Consider the following 13,401-nt stretch of genomic DNA (forward strand, 5'->3'; position numbering starts at 1 on the left):
GAGCCGACAGCCACGGCGGCCGGAGCCGGGGCTGAGCCCGCGCCCCAGCCCCTGGGCACCGCCGGTGGCGGCGGGCGGCACCCGCGCTCCTGTCGGATCTCTGCGGCCGCACCGGCACGGAGAGGGGGGAGCGGCGGGAGGAGGAGGACGCGTCCCGCCGCCGGCTCCCAGGAGAAGGTAAGGACCGGAGCGCACCTCCACGCCCCTTCCCGGTCTGCGGCGGGGACCCGCCGTGCCACCCCCCGCCGCGGTGCCCGCGCCCGCGGGGTGCCGCCCCCCTGTCTCTGAACGGCGGGTGGCGCGGGGCGCCCGGGGAGCCCCGACCCGGTGCCCGCCTCGGGGGGTGTAACCGCTGCCCTGCCCTCCCGGGCAGCGGGCACCGCGCCGCTCCCGCCCGGCGGGGCGGCGGGCCTGTCAGCGCGGGGCGCGGGCGGCGGCGGGCAGCGGCTCTGCGCTGTCAGCCTGTCAGGGGAGCCATGGCCGCCGCTGTCACCGTCTGGCGGCCGCGCCTCTCGCCCGCCGAGTCCGGCGGGGGGCCCGCTTGCGGCCGGGGGGCGGCGACGGCTCCAGCGGGAGGCCGGGCCGGGGCTGCGGGGCGGGCGGCGGGCGGCGGCGGGGTTTGCACGGGCGGCCGGGGCGCGGGTGCCGAGCGCGGCATGGCGGTGTACGCTCACACACCCGCCTCGCCTCCGTTTCGGGAATTTCGGTCGCTCCCTGGAGCCTCGGGAGTTGCTCCGCCGATTTCGGCCGTGCCGCCTCCCTGGGCCAGCCTGCCCTCGTCAAACCGAGACCCGGGGCGAGCGGCTGAGGCGTTTCTGGCGCCTTCCGTTAAATGCGAAAGGCTGCCCGGTTGTTTGCAGAATAACACGTTCAGCTGCCTGGTGTGCCAGTGCAAGGCGGCGGGCGCCGCCGGTGTGGAGCACCGTAACTCGCACAGCACAGGTGACACCAGGCAACAAAGGAAGGACAAGAAATGAGAGAATGCCAGGCTCAGTTGCACAGTTCTAGCATGGCTTTCTAGGTACTATTGTTAATATTCAGCTTTTTTTTTTTTTTTTTTTTTTTAAGCACTGGGTAGCTGACAAGCAATTACAGGATTTTTTATTTTAGTTTATTTTTTTTATTTAAACTCCCAAATAAAATGAGCAGTTTACTACCAGTATTACCAGCTAGAGGTCTTGTGGAAATTGCCTGGACATGGCCAATGTGTTCTGTGCCTTTCTTCTGTGGGCCATGTGATGTGGAAGAAAATCTGAATTTTATACCTCTGAATTGAAAGGTAGTTTGTGGGGTAAAGCAGTTCCTTAATGGAGACAAGTGAGTAAGTTGTGATGCTTGTAGGAACAAAAAGCTATCAGACAGATGTGGAAAAGTCCAAATGTTCTTAGGTTCCAGGAAAAAACTGTATAATCTTGGAACACTAGGAAAGGGTGAGATCATCATGTCTATAAGAAATCATTAACTTTTATTAAAATAATTTTACTGTTATTGATATGTCATGATTTGGAGGTGGGGGGTGCTTCTACTCTAGTTTTGAAGCAGTAAGGGTTTAGATGCTTTTCAGTATGGAAGTTGATGGCAGCTTGGTTGTCTTCACATCTTAGTTACTCTAGGTAGGGACATGGTGAGCTCTTCACAGGTGCTGTGTAGCTGTAAAGAGCATCCTGTGCTGTCTTTCCTTCATCCACTGTAATCCTCTGCTATAGTTAGTGGGTAATACTCCCCAGAGCAATAGATCTTCAAAATGATGTGTCAGGGCATCTCACCTGTTCTTATTGTTTAAGGCTTGTGCAGATGTTGGGTGTCACTCGCTTTTCTTCATTCTTTAGCTGGAAACTCAAGGTTTTTGACTTGATCAGCTAGGGACCTTAATCTCACCCTGAGTAAATTCACTATGTTTATGTGCAAGTTTAAGAAACTGGTCAAATAAAACTGCAGGGATTGAAGTACAGTAGAATACTTCATTGGGAAGGTAACGGTAAACCCATTGACTATGTCTTCACACACACCCCCCCCTGTTATTACTTCTACTTTCCTGTATGTGTCTTGTAAGCTAAAATGTCAAGGAGTGCCAATGTTTTTCTCGGCACCCAGAGGACTGTGGTGGCATTCTTGTGGTGTCAGTTTTTTGGTGTATAGTATGTGAGTCCCTTTTCTGATTTCCTGGCTTTTCTCTAGTAATTACTAAGTGCAGACAGATGATCAGAGCGCCTTTGGTTCTTTCACAAAGATGACAGCTCAGTCTTACAAATACAAGGCTTTCTGCCTTTCCATTGTTACCTCTTTGCATGTTCTTCTCCCGCCCAGAGGATTATTCAAAATTATTTGTGAACTCTGAGTAGTAGAGACAGTAAAGCTTAGGACAGATGTTGTGTAAGAAAGCAGGCTCTGTGCAACAAACTTAGTTCACTTACAGTTTCTTCCAGCAGGCTTGCATAATAGGTAACTTCTTTGAGGAGGAGATCTTTCAATGAGCAGGCTGAATGAGTGCTTGTATGAAGCTTCAGTGTTTGGTTCTAGTTACAGGGGTTACTACTATGTTACCACTTCCTTTACAATTAAAAGTATATACTAAAAATTAAATATCTGTGTTTATTAAATTAGAGGTCATCAATCATAGTGTGAAACAGCAGTTTCTTTGCACCATTAGGTGTCTCTTTAAATTGTTACAAAACCTGTAAACTATTACAGCTTTAACTTAACTAGATGGAAAGAAGTCCTGGATATCCTTCTAGTGGAAATACAGGCACCTAGAAATGGCCGAGCTAGAACTTCTTCCTCTGTATTGGGCATACAGATAGATGAAAGTAAATTCTGTTTGTTGAACTGATGTACCATGTTTAGATGATCTTAGGCTGATGAAATTATCTGAAAGAGTAGCACAGTTGGTCCTCTTTAAAACTGGAAAAAACTATTGATCACAAAATATGTAATGATTAACCTGCTACCGCCCTGTTAATATACACACTGAGAACAACTTTTGATGTTTTTTGGACCTTATCTTATGAAGAGGTAGGCTAGGCATGAATGTTTGGTGTTTCTTCTTTTCCATGTTCTACTGCAGATGGAGTGGTATAAATGTTGATTGGTCATTTAGTCTCCAAATCAGACTTTTTTTTTTAAACTGCATCATTAGAGTCTACATAGACTCTAGCAACAGATGGTATGAAATAAATATTAGCACAAACTCTGTCTTGCATTTTGTGTTATGACACTGAATAATTTTGCTAACAGAATAACAGAAGTCAGAGCCCTGCTAACATCTTTTTTTTTAAGAGTTCATTATTATTCCAGAACCTAAATAAGTCTTTGCAAGTTCCTCCATAAGCTTATGGAGACTTGATTTGTATCTTAACTATGCAGCTGAAGACCTTTATTGCCACCTTGCATAAAACCTAAGTATTTATTTAATGAGAGACTTGAAGACCTTGGGAAGTGTGACTTTGCCTTGGCTTATTTTAGGTTGTCTCTCTGGATCTGACGATCTGCTGCAACTGATTTTATCTTTAGCAAGCAACAAATGAATAAACTCTCCTCAGTTTCATGGCTGCTACTCAAGAGTGCTCTAGGTAGTGATAACGTCACAAGAGGATTGGTTTCACACTGGTTTGTGCAAAGAAAAGCCATTAGCAATGTTAGAGAGAGAATTATGAGCTATATTAGAAGCAGCAAGTAAAAATGCAAGTTGAGGAGGGGACTTTTTCTTCCCTGCTCCTGTTATAGGCTACTGGCAAACCAAAACCTCAGTGGAGATGGAGAGTATTGGAATTACTTTCTTCTTGTCCTATGTCTTGCATTCATGGGGCTGGAAAATACCAGAAATAGAAGGTACTTTTTTCCCCTCTCCTAGCTTTGAAATTTATTAAATGCAACAGAAACCATATAACACTTTGCATTTCTAGGAGTATTGTGGTAGAAGTCTTAGGAAGTTTGATTGCTTGATGTCAGAAGAAATGAGCTTACTTATGAGAAGACATTTCCTGTAGTTTCCCTTCTCTTTCAAAGCCTTTTGTATTAGTTGTACTTAATAGGTGTCTGGTTCTTTGAAACTTCCAAGCTCTGATATAAACAGCTTCCTTAGCCAGTTTGTGGAAGTACCTTCTTGTTTATATTTGCTGCAAGATTGTGTGGAACAAAGAATGCTGAGAGAAATTTTAACTTTCTGTGGTGGTCTATGCTGTTTAGCAACCTGCTAATCTGCGTTCTTACTACTAGTTTAATAATAAAGGGAAAATGGAAAGTTCATTTCATGATACTTTCTCATGTGGGTAATACTAAATCATTCGTCTTCTGACTTCAAGAGGGGACAGGTGTTTTGACAACTGTATTACCTTTTCTAAATAAATAAAAAATAATTCTTTTGTCTTGAAAATAACTCATACTTTGCTTTGCGGTCCCTTCAATTCTCCAGATGACATAGCAGAACATTAATGAAGGTTAATTGCTGTACTTATTGTAGTTTTACAGCTCTAAATAGTTATACTTGGATGCAAACAGTATTCTGGTTATCCTGTTTCCACTCCATCTGTTCACTCACTATCTCTTGTCCCTCAAAGAAAAATTATTTATGTAGAGGAACTGGCATATGATTTTATTCTGTTACTTTTGTGATATGTGGTGATGGCCAAGAGGTGGCAATAAAGACCATTGAATGTTTTGCATGTCTTCACAATTTAGCCAGGACAAAAACCTCTGTTACCCAGTTGGGGACCTGTAAGTAAGCCTCGTCAGAGGCTTGCTTTTTTTCCTGCATCTGCTGCTTTAGCTCTTACTCGTGAATGGTAGCACTCATGCACACTGTTTTACCCGTGCTGAATCCTGCTAAAGTTGAAGCACTGTGAGTAGGTGTTGCCAGTTAGTCTGCTTTTAACCCATGAAGGGCCTTTGCGTGTTTTGTGGTTATGTTACTTCAGGCAGTGCTACAGATAAGTTGTGGGTTTTCTTGGTTTTAGCTTGGCAAATTATCATTTGCTTATGAAGATTTAAATAGAAGTTACGGAGGTCCTAGTAGTAATGTACAGAGCAGATTTGAAATCTCTTGTTGTGCAGATCTTCAGGTTTCCAGAGAGAAGTAGGTTCCTTTAGAAGAATTCAAATTTAATGGGCAATAGGCTTGCTTATCTTAAGTTGGGCAGAGTACTGATAGAAAGACTTTTATGTTTTTCTTTGTTAGGCACTGTACTAATGTATCAGTCTTAGTTGTCAGAGATCGGCTTAGTGACACCTTTAAGGAATAACCAGTAGATCAAAACTGAAGTTTACAACTCCACTTCTCCATTTAGCTTAAAGGGAGTATCATATTATTCTAAACATCTGTGCAGGTGCTTCCTTTGAACCCATAACTCGTCCTAAAAAAGACTGAAGAGGAAGCACCTGTGAACATACGAGTTTTTAGACTTGTAGATTAAAAGGGAGGACTAATGGATTTTGCAATAAGTGTCTTTGGCTCCTAAGAGCCAGAGTTCTTGGCAAGCGTGACTTTCTTTCCCAGACTTCCTCTTTATAGGATCAAGAATCTGCTTTGTTTTGAGAGGCTAGCCCGTATAAAGGGAGATCCCTTCAAGCACTCTGAAAGCTTATGTGTGTCTGATTCTCAGAGTAAAAAGGTGGGGTTGTTTTCCCATGTCAATGTTTATTTCGATAGCTAGTATGTCCTTCAGTAGGAATATGATGCTTGTATTCTGTGTGGCTGTCTTAATGATATGATCTAACTTGAGTATGACATCAGTACTCCCAAGCTACACAGATTCTTCAAGCCACCTATGTAAGTCTTTGGAATAAATTCAGTCCTGTTTACACAGCATAAGTTGCTGGAGAATATGAAAAACCTTTTCATATGCTGAATGTAGCAGCAGGAGGAGAGAACTGCCATTGGGCATGCTGCTGCTGCTGAGGTAAAGAACATCTGCATTTTTCATTCATGGAACAGAATCATAGACTAGTTGAGATCAAAAGGCACCTCTGGAGGTCATGTAGTCCACCCCTTGCTCAGAGCAGGGTCAGCTAGAGCAGCTTGCTTATAGCCATGATTGATTGAACCTGGAATTCACCCCAACAGCATGAGTAAAATGTGGTTAAGTTCTAATTTTAGTTAGTCTGTTGGGATTCCGTGCTGAACCTGGTGCTGAAGGCTTGATAAATTGTAAAATGGTCAAACTTCATTTTTTCAAATGTGGAATAGAACTTTTTCAGCTGTTGTAGGTAACGTGTTTCTCCTGACTAATTTAATTTTTAATAGTAGAAGCATGCATTCTTCTTGTACTGCCTGTGTGTGGTAGTCTTGTAAAGCTGTGTTGCATTCTACTAAGTACTGCTATACAGACTCTTAATGAGGTCTTTTTTTTATTGAAATGACTAATTAACTGGGTACATAAATAAGACTTATTTGCACTTCGTTTGGCTTATTAAAAATGCAGTTTCTGATTATTTTTTTTTAAGGAAAGACAAATATGTGTATCTCTTCTTTACGTTGTGCTGGAACTTACTTGAAGGAAGTCTCCCAATGTCTGCAACTCAGAGTAGGCTTGTGAATGAGAAACTGAAAGTGAAACAACCTTATTTTCTACAACCGAAGAAGAAATAAGAAAGGTAGCTAAAGCATAAATATTGTAAGAGCATTTATTCAGAAATTATCATTTGAATATTGCTAACGTCTGAAAAGAAACTTAATATTTTTGAGCTTGCAGCATTCCTTTCAAGGAGAAAAAACAGTTTATTCAACTGGCTTTATTTGTACCATCATCCTTCTGTTTTTCTTTCCAGTGCTTCCTTGCAGAACAGCCAGCCATATGGAAAAGCAATAATGCTAGTATCTTCCATGAAAAGACAAAGTGTTAATCTGAGAGTAGAGAAATGCACTTGAGAGTAAGACAATACTGACAAACATCCTTTGGATTCATCTTGGATTCTGGCGCTGGTTGCAGATCCTTACTGGCCCACATAGAGGAATGCTGTAGAAAGAGTACCTTGGTTCAGAAGGAACGATGCCCCTTGTCGCTATGGGGCAGCTGCTCCTGCCACGCTGAAGTGGGAGTCACTGTCTGACTTCTCAAAGTCAGGTTTATCACCCTTTTGGGAGAGGCAATGCTTCCCCCCGCCCCCCCCCCCCCCCCCCCTTTGTTAGTTTGTTTCTGTTTGTTGCTAATGCCAGGAGTTAATCCTGCTCTTAAATGTTTGTTTCTTGCATCTTGCCCCTCCTAGTTTGGGGCACGAGATGTGTACCTATACATGTAAAAAGTATCTTCAGCGGAAGTCTCAGAATCAGGGAGGATTTTCTGCTTTTAAATAATTCCGAACTGTTCTCTGATAAAAATGTCACCTGGTTTATGTTATGCAAAAGTTATGTTGCACAAACTCTGAACTTTGATAATTTAAGCTGCTTAATTTAAAATAAGTTTTGTCATAAAATATTAATTTAAGTGATTTTGAATGCAACACTTGGGTATTAAGAGGAAATCATATGAGAAAATACTGATGATGGAGCGATCTACCTTTTTATGCAAGGTAATAATAGCTTATTGATGAAGGTTCTGCCATTCTTGTACAATCTGGGATGCCATTGTGATATGAAACGTCCTACTGTTATGCCATTGTGATATGAAACGTCCTACTGTTTTATGCTTTTCTAGAAAAACTAGCATTTTCCCAGTCTTGCGAAAATTATTAATTACTTAAGGCTATGGTTTTGCAAGTTCATTTGTAATGTGTGTATCCAGTCCACATGCTTCACTATTATGGAAGCCCACAGCCCTTCAGAGACTTCTTTGAAATAATTCTGTAATCTTAAACTGTAGGACTTCTGTTCTGAAAGATTATACTGAATATAAATGTCTATACAATTGAGATGTAAATCAGAGAGTACCTATTGTAAAGACAGTTCCTTTGTCCTGTGTAGTTCTTTTACTAAACAAGTAACATTTAGGATCTCAGACTTGTGAAACTATTTCTGTTCAGAAATGAAAGGGAAGAAATCATAGTATTTGATTTTACTTTTTGTTCCTTCAGGTACCTTCTCATTCAATGCTTCCTTGTTTCAGCTGTCTGTTTATATCAAATCTTATTTTGGGATCCCTTGTGCAAAGCACCATCTTCCCCACTCACCTGTTTTCAGTGTTGTGCCACCCTGTCAGTTTAGGCCATGTTTGTCAGCATTGATTTTCACCCTGAACAGCATTAAATTAATTCCCATAGCTTTCTTTTTTTTTTCTTTTTTATTTTTTTAAGTTATGAAAGACTTCAGTGTTCTAGAAAGTGTTCAAGAGTCAACTGGGAAAGAATTCATCCCTTCCCTACTTCTTTTGCTTCATATCTTTTCTCAGCACCTTACAGGGTCTTTGGAGACAGTCTCTTGGTGTCTTCTTTTAGATGGGGCTTGATGTAGATGGATTTACCCAGGGTTTGGGTCCATGAATTTAACAGATTCTTTGAGTGTTTCCTGTCCTTTGAAAATTACACTTTTTGGATACTTGGACCTTAATGTTTAGTATACTACAGTGAGGTGTTAAAGCAGAAGTAGAGCCTAGCACACTCATTTTTTTTAGTTCTTCTGTGTTCAGTTATCTATGCGGAAGAACATTAAAGGTTGTTTATAAATAGCTGGGATCCTTTTATTTCTTTTCCTGTGCTAATAATTTTTAGCTCTTACATGCCAAGCAAGACTAGATTATTTGGTATAACACTTGCAAGGATATTTTGATAAAATGTTAGGGGGCTTTATGATTTTTTTCGGTGGCTTGGCAAAATGTAAACTGATGAATTCCATATGAGTTTAGAAGTCTGATACCGACAGACCAATTTGATTTTTTTTCATAATCTTGATGTGTGGAGTGGCATTTGCAGTGGGAGGATCTCACAATCTGAGACAGGAAACTTTCGAGAAAGTTAAGAAAGGAAATGGGAGTGTGTTGCAAAAGTAGTGAAACAAGTGCATCTTGTCTGTATTTGAACATCTTCTTGCTCTATGCTACAGTGTCACTAACCTCTGTGGTCTGCTGTGTCAGAAATTCTGTCTGCCATATGAGTAGCACTGCTCATTTGCCTTTCTGCAGAGATAGTAGAATGGGATCATGGGTTGATGGTTTTTGATTGGGACTCCACTTTAAAGAATTAACTAGGTGGTTCTCTGAGGATGGATTGTGGCATCCAGGAAACTGCTTCAAGAGGAGTCCTATTGCAGAAGTTGGAATGAGTTCTCTATCTTAAGAGGAGGTTGCAGAAAGAGAAAACGGGGTCCCATGTTAAAGGCAGTTGAGTACTGACCCTGAAAATTACCAATTTTCAGTCTGTTTTGGCATTTGTGTAAGATACAGGCTTTTTATGAGCATTTGCCAAGTGTTTTCCTTATGGATAACTGCTTTGAGACTGTTACAGCTTATTCCTTCAGCAGTAGTAGGGAAGAAGAGTTGTTTGCAGAAGCTGAAACTGAAGTTGCTAGCAGCTATGGTCTAACCAAGTATAAAGTACTACCTAGCATGAAATAATCTGGAAAATAAAGTCCATAATGTGTTATGGACATGGAAAGTTAGTCAAATTCATGACTTTATTATTTCTGTGCACTTAAGTCACCGTGTGTAAAATGAAGGAAATAATAAGTTTTCATCTTCCAGCAATATTGTGAAAATAAATTAATGTCTGTGGAAGGGGGGAGAGCCTAACCCTTATTATTTCAAATTTTGAGTTTTGGATAGTAAGTTCTGTGGTGTTGTCCAGGGTAAGGCCCTCCTTTTCATTTAGGAGGATTGTTCTATTTTCAAATTTTAAAAGAAGTGTTGTAGACACTTTCTTCTCTTTAAGAACATAGAAATTGAGGCAAGCTGAAATAGCAGGGAATTGTGGTACAAGTGACAGATAGATTCTCTTTCTGTGGAAGCAAGTAAAGCCACTTGCTGCATGTGTTTCTGGTCAGTAATTCCTCAGAATTTCACCAGCTTGTCAAAAAATTTTCACACAGCTACAGAAGCAAGTGTCTCGAATTGCTATGGGAATTTGCCTTTGCCAGTAGTAACAATGATCACAGAAAATTGAAGTCCACTTTTTGCCTTGAGTGCTGCTTAAACATTTCAGCAGGAGCATTAAGCATTAAACTAGCTTAAAAGGAATGAATGTTCAGCAAATTTAATATATTGCTTGATCACATCTAAGGAGGTATGAATCAGAGATGTAAGTTACACTAAAAATCTGATTTGTTTCATCATGTTTTGTTTCTACTTTCTGAAGCAAATCAGTACCAGTGTGTTGGTTTTGTTCCAATAGGTAGATTTTTGAGTTTTACTTAAAAGTGCATGAGGCAAGAGGTGTCCAATGCTACTCCAGTGAGTTTCAGTCCTCACTTGGTTGACATTTATTGTAAGTGTAGCTTCAAGAGAACATTACAGAAAGAAGTGCAGGTGTATTTTTAATGATGAGCTGTGTCATGAAAGAGGAGCCATCACTTGCTCAGACAGCTGTTACTGAAGCATGATCTATCTGTAATTTATAAACCAGTAGTACCTTTAAAATTCAAGTCAACCTGTGCAACAAATCTGAAAGGCATATTGGGGTGTGGTATTTTCAATCAGTGAATAAGATTTTGTAAATTAAATTCTGGGCCAAAGTGGTTTGGTTTTGGTTTTTTTGTTATTCCACAGTGTGCTGTTGTAAAACACTGCTGCATGATGTATAGGTGCCTACAGTTAATCAGGAATAGCAAGGTATGTACATTCCATGGTTTCTTTTACTGTTTTTTCCTCCTCAAGTAACAAACAACCTGATCTGTGTAAGGTATGACAGCTGAAAGCACCTAACTGGCTAGATAACTGAGCGACTTAAATGACCTCCAGATGTCCCTTGACCTCAACTATTCTTCAATTCTATGATCAATGAAATTTTTGTGTTCTTTGGTAAGCATGTGTTTAGCTTCTTTTTTTTAAAAAAAAAAAAAAAAAGGGGGGGAGAGGTGGGAAGCCTTACCAAAACTCAATCAGAAAACTACAGATTTGGTCATGCTCTTTAATAGGGTGTATTTGTTAGAAAGAGGTCGACAAGTCTGGGTGCTCCTGTTAGTGTGGAAAATAGATTGAAGGGTTTTGTGAAATCTGTGGAACTTGATACTTGAAACCATGCACAGGTAAACTCAGGCTCTTAAAATAGGAATTTGGAGGTGTTCTGGGTAGGAGCCCAAGGTCCTATACAGGCAAGTGCAACAAAACCCCTGCAAAGAGTCTTGTTTGTTTTCTGTATAGGAAAGAGTTGTATGTCCTCTCATTTTTTGCTCTTAGTAGAAATTCCTAGACTATGAGATACGTTCTTAATTTTGGTAGGAAGTAGTAGTGAGTTCCAGCTGAAGTATTGGAAAATCTTTCTTGCTGCCTGAGTGTCGGCTGTTTTTTAGGGACTTCATCCTAGCCTTGTGTAGTGTAGTCTGGCATGGGATGAGTAGGTACTTAGGAGTATTTTAAAAGCTGTTCTGGAGATTGAGTAGTCACTGCCCATTCCTATTTCACTGTTCAAGGGCACCTTTATAAAATGGGATTCAAATAATTTATTTTCCTTATTACAGAAAGATTTTTGTGATCCTTATGTTTGATCTCGGGTATCTAAACATTTGAAAATAAAATGTAGAAATACTCTCTGATACGACAGCCAGTCTAGTAGTCCATTGCATATATTAGCTGGGCTCTGAGGAGTCTCTGAAATACACATACCCAAGTTGTTTCATGGCATATATTTCTGAAAGGTGTGTTTGTTAGGCTGGTGTTTTGGGTTGGGATTTTATTTATTTATTTATTTCTAGTGTAGCCTCTAAAATCTGGTAGGGAGAATTGCTGCAGGGGAGAGGTAAGGTACTTTTTCTGAGGTTGTGCAATAGGTGCAGCAAAGAAAGGAGTAGAACTGAACTCAGCCTTGAATGTTCTAGCCACGAAGTCATCTCAAGTATTGTGTAAATCTTAAAGGAAAATTGTAATAAAAAAAATATTCTCATTTCTGGACCAGAAGTGTTTTGTCATATTTTATCATCAAATGCTGTAAAATCTGCCAAATTTGTGACTCATGTCCATGCTGGGTACTGCGTTTACACTTAATACCACAACAGACTGTTGCCTTAGGCACTGTTAGTTTGAGACTTTGTTGGAGCTTAGGTCTTTCATCATAACTCTTGACACTGGAATCTGCACGGACTGAACTGTCGCAATCGTGTGAAAAGAGCTTGCGAATATTTTCCAAATAAAAATGTTCTTGTCAACTTTCATCTGTAAAAGCCACTGCATGTATCATTCAGGCGCTCTTCTCTCCTATATATTGAATTGGTGTGCTACCTAAAGCCAGTAGTACTTGGTAACTTGTTTGCTGGTTGCTGTATTGCAAGTACAATGAGACACTGTGGAGTGCATGGCAAAAAGTGCCTGGTAAATTGTTCTGTTTGTTACATTTCATGATATTTTAGTGCACACCATATACAGGAAGGGGTGATGGTAAAAAATTTAGTCTTACATAGTATAACACACACACACATACAGCCTCTTATTTAATCTTTTCTTATGCAAAATGTGTATTCCTTTGAGCTTGTGAAGGACAATAATGCCTCTAGCCTGCAGCAGTAGGGATGTACTGCTGTGTATGTTTAGTCCATTATAGCTCTGTGTGTGTAATACATTATCAGCTTTTGGAAAAAGTGTTTCATTATATGGATCTCATGCCTACTCAGCTTTGACTTTAGCACCCTGGTAGTTAAGTTGTTTGGTAATCCTACTTAGCAGTAACGTGTGTGCGGACCCAGCAGCATCATTGGTTGCTAAATGATTGGAAAGAAGTCTTTGGGGGGGATCCATGTAACATGTTTTCATAGGACTCTGCACAAGAAACCTCAAAATATTTTTGCTCAAATGAAACCTTTATTAGCCCTTTCAATTTTCTTAATTGTAAAGATCAAATAAACTGCTGCAATGATTATAGAATAGCTGTGTTTATGTAGTCGTCTGCAATGAAAACCTTGGTACAAAACCTAATGTTTTTGTGGCTACGGTCTCTCTGAAATTTTGAAATTTCAGAGCAATATTTTGTTTAATGTTAGAATGAGATTTTTAAAGTGTATGCACTGGGCAATATCCCATCCATTACCACCATTTTGACATTCTCATGAGATGTCAGTAGTGTTTGAGACTTCATTTCTGTGAGTATGTCTGTCCAAGAAGGTAATGGAAAACTGACCACAGTAGTTAGCTTGTCATTCTCCATTAAAACTAAAAGAAGATTAAACACTTGTGCTTTTTTACAGGGCCACAGGAGTGGCAAGACTAAAGAATTTTGATTTGTGTTTTTATGTTCTGGGGAAAAAATTCTTGTGTGTTGATCATGGATTCTACTGTGCCTTCCTCCCAAGCACAATCCCTTCTTACCTGTCGTCTGAAGTTTCTCTCTCTCTGC

The 13,401-nt window shown here is 40.6% G+C and overlaps 1 protein-coding gene across 2 annotated transcripts in view; it reads left to right on the plus strand.

Moving 5' to 3' along the window:
- The window catches only part of ANKRD12 (ankyrin repeat domain 12), a 66,726-nt gene continuing 53,325 nt past the window's right edge, over window positions 1-13,401 (plus strand). For both annotated transcript variants that reach the window (XR_013926686.1, XM_080378956.1), the window contains exon 1: window positions 1-177. The gene's annotated coding sequence lies outside the window, so the exon portion shown is untranslated. The remainder of the gene's footprint in view (window positions 178-13,401) is intronic.

The sequence above is a fragment of the Falco punctatus genome (genome assembly GCF_963210335.1).
Source record: "Falco punctatus genome assembly, chromosome: 3".
Taxonomy (NCBI): domain Eukaryota; kingdom Metazoa; phylum Chordata; class Aves; order Falconiformes; family Falconidae; genus Falco; species Falco punctatus.